The sequence below is a fragment of the Zea mays genome, chromosome 4 (genome assembly GCF_902167145.1).
Source record: "Zea mays cultivar B73 chromosome 4, Zm-B73-REFERENCE-NAM-5.0, whole genome shotgun sequence".
NCBI lineage: Eukaryota > Viridiplantae > Streptophyta > Magnoliopsida > Poales > Poaceae > Zea > Zea mays.
The window spans coordinates 207,307,999-207,311,646 of record NC_050099.1 but is presented as its reverse complement, the minus strand read 5'-3'; the positions used below and the strand labels follow the sequence as shown (position 1 = coordinate 207,311,646).

The window sequence follows — 3,648 nt, the reverse complement described above, 5'->3', positions numbered from 1 at the left end:
CCCACCATTCCTTAGATAGTCCCGAAGTCTCTAACATGGCGTTAACCAAATCAGTTAGAGTACAGTTCTTTCTCTCAGCAACCCCATTGGATTGTGGTGAGTATGGCAGTGTCCTCTCATGAATAATACCATGTTCCACACAAAAATCATAAAAATCACCTGAAAAATATTCTCCACCACGACCAGATCTTAACCGTTTAATTTTCCTCTCGAGTTGATTTTCAACTTCAGCTTTGTAGGTCTTAAAATAATGCAAAGCTTTGTCTTTTGATTTTAAGAGATACACAAAACAAAATCTAGTAGAGTCATCGATAAAAGTAATAAAATATCGCTTGCCTCCTTTAGTCAATATTCCGTTCAACTCACATAAATTAGAATCTATTAAGTCTAGTGGTGCCAAGTTCCTCGCCTCCGCAGCCTTATGAGCTTGTGAGGTTGCTTAGATTGAACGCACACCTGGCACTTAGAACCTTTGACTAAATCAAATTTTGGGATTAAATTTAAATTTTCTAACCGCGACACACAACCATAATTGATGTGACAAAGTCATGAATGCCAAATATACGACTCGTTTGAAATCACATTTTTCACATACTTATTACACACATCATGCAAATATAAGCAAAATAAGCCTCCAGTGTCATAGCCTTTTCCAACAAATGTCCTATACTTTGACCGTATACATTTATTGGACTCGAACACAAGTTTATAGCCATCTCGACATAGCAACGAGCCACTAACAAGATTCTTTTGATGGAGGGGACATGCTGCATGTTCTTTAATAGCACCGTCTTTCTCGAAGTAAACTTTAGAATGACTGTACAAACACCAAAAACACGCGCATGTGATCCGTTCTCCATCAGCAAGGCTCCAGCCCCTTTACACTGATAAAAAGAAAACAAAGAAATATCATCACACACATGAATGTTAGCACCAGTGTCAACCCTGAAGGAGACAGGTGACGCCTAAGAGGGGGGGTGAATTAGGACTTTTAAAACTTTCTCTAAACTAGGCCACAATAACTTCCTAGAGCAAAACCTATGCAAATAAACAATCTAGAATGTGCAAACTAGGTTTTGTCTAAGTGTTGCTATCTCTGCCGCAATGTCTAAGTTTCAATCCTAAACAATCTAAGTATAAATACAAGATTGAAACTTAAATGCTTAATATAAATGTGGAAGCTAAAAGATGGAGGATGACGGCGACGACGACACTTGTAAAGCAGGGGAAGTTTGGAAGCCCTACAACCTATGCGTGGACCTGGCGCCCCCTTACTCCGGCCGGCTGAGCTGCCTGAAACACCTGGCGCGCAGCCCAGCGGACGAAGCCCATCGCCTGGTGAAATCCAGCCTCTCCGCGACGTTCCACCAGCTCTACACCAAGGAATCACTGAATTGCGCGGCTGGAAGGTGCTCGGCACGGCAGCTCGAAGCCTTCGGACGACGTTACCCGTGAGCACCCTGCTTGGGGCGATCGCGGCGTTCCACTACGGCGGCGGCGCTGACCAGGTCCCGGCCGATGTCACCATCACGCATGCCCTCCTATGGTCTGCTATTGTGATGGAGAGCGGCTTGTTGCCCACCGTGATCCGCCACGCATCTCCCAGGATAAAGCGACTGTTTACTTGGCTCCGGACATGGCCGGACCAGGTCGCGCAGTACAACCTCATGGGGTACGCGGCGCGCAGCAGGAAGCACTCGTGGCTCATGAAGCTGGCAGCCTGTCTGCGCTGCAGGGACATGGTCGACCATCTCTGGACCATGGAGCCGTGCAAGGGTGCTTCGTCGGCCAGGGAGATCACCGGCCTGGTCCACGCCCACGTCGCCAGAGCATGGATGGAGGATCACATAGCCGACGCGGACTCGTTCCGGGCGTTCAACGACTACCGGGGCCAGTGGACTCTCAACAACAGCAGCAGCCTGCCATCCACAGTAGTACTGATGAGCGTGTCGAGGCCGTTCGACGAGAGCGTCCTCGTCTGGCACCTCGCCACCGACTTCTGCTTCCACTTCCTCCACGGAGACCCGTCCCGCGTCAACGCCACCGCCCGCCGCTGCATTGAGGTGTCCAACTACATGGCGTACCTCCTCTTCGTCAAGCCGGAAATGCTGATGCCCGGTGCCCGACGCAACCTGTTCAAGGACGCGTGCCGCGAGCTCGTGGGCCTGCTCCAGGAGGACCGTCCTGACGCGCCGCGGGGACGGGGTATGAGAGGCCTCGCGCGCCGGGTCGTCCAGCAGCTCAAGAGGGACGACGACGACGTCCTGGCTTCAGTACGGGGCCTCACGCACAAGCTCCTAAACCTGCTCAACAAGGACGACGACGGTGTCCTGGGCTCTGGAGGCGTCGGTGTCGTTCGCCTGGCTTGTTGCGTAGCCAAGGATCTCATGAATTCGCACAGTGGCAACGAGGAGAAGATATGGACCGTGATACAGGGTGTGTGGGTGGAGATGCTCTGCTTCACGGCCAGCAGGTGCAAAGGCTACCTGCACGCCAAAAGCTTGGGAACGGGCGGGGAGTGTTGAAAAATTAGACAAATTCCAGTTTAAATTCCGAATATAAATCATTACCAAATCAGAAGAACTGAAATAACAAGCCAAATCAGATGATGCGTACTGATTAGACTTACTGATAGATGACACGCGCCGGAATCAGCAGGGTCGACGATGTCGAAGTAGCGAAATCAGCAGGGTCGACGAGGTCAGCAGATCACGAGCAGTCGCGTGAAGACGTTCCCAAAAACCTTATTCGCCCTCTCCCGGTGCAGGATCTAGAAGACGAAGGGTTCCGGAGACCTGCTCTCCTGATCGCAGATGCACCTCTGCGGTCGGGACGAAGGGAAACTAAAATGCGGCTCAGATATAAAGAGAGGCGAAAGCGAACTGGGATGATTTGAAGGCTGGCTGCCGGGCTCCTTTTATAGGGCCGAGTCCGCGACCCCCCTGCTTATCCGCCCACGAAAATCTCGCAATCAGTTGAGATTTTATAGCGATCAGTTAGGATAAGCGTAACAGCCAAGAAACCAAAAAATCGAACGGCAAAAGGTAGCCGCGCCCCCGCAAGGCGCGGGGCCGGATTTCGGCGGACCATTCACGCGCATGTCGTGCGCCCGCGCCCTTCGGCCCGGCCCGGCCAGGCCAGGCGAGGCGAGCGAGCGCGCGCGCGCGTGTGGCTCTCCACACTCTCTCCTCTCATCCATGACTTGGTGAGTGAGTGTGGCTTCCATATTTAAGCTAGCTCTACTCCACTAGAGCTAGCAATATGATGCTAATGGTTCCACCTATCCTCTAGCCATCCTCTTGTATGGGCTTTTGAGATTTTCTGGGATTTATTTGAATTTCTTAATTGGGCCAAGCCCATAAATCCTAACAATCCCCCACCAGATCTCAAATGCCCATCTGCAGTTTTCGCCACTGTTCACTACTGTTTAATATACTAGTTTTTCAGCAGAGACTGTTAAGTTGAACTTTCGCCTAGAACTCCAAGCTACACCAACCCACAACTTGGACAATGGACTATGCTTTGAATTGCAAGTTTTGCGTGAATGGGTTTCACTTGAAGTCATGACCAGTACTTGGCTACCAGTAGTCCCCTTCTCGGGTGGAGCATATACGTCGTACTCCAAGGTCTCTTCATGAGTTTACTAGA

The 3,648-nt window shown here is 50.7% G+C and overlaps 1 pseudogene; it reads left to right on the top strand.

The window, feature by feature from the left end:
- Positions 1 to 1,179: 1,179 nt before the first annotated feature.
- On the top strand, positions 1,180 to 2,525 carry LOC103655869 (uncharacterized; annotated as a pseudogene).
- Positions 2,526 to 3,648: the final 1,123 nt, after the last annotated feature.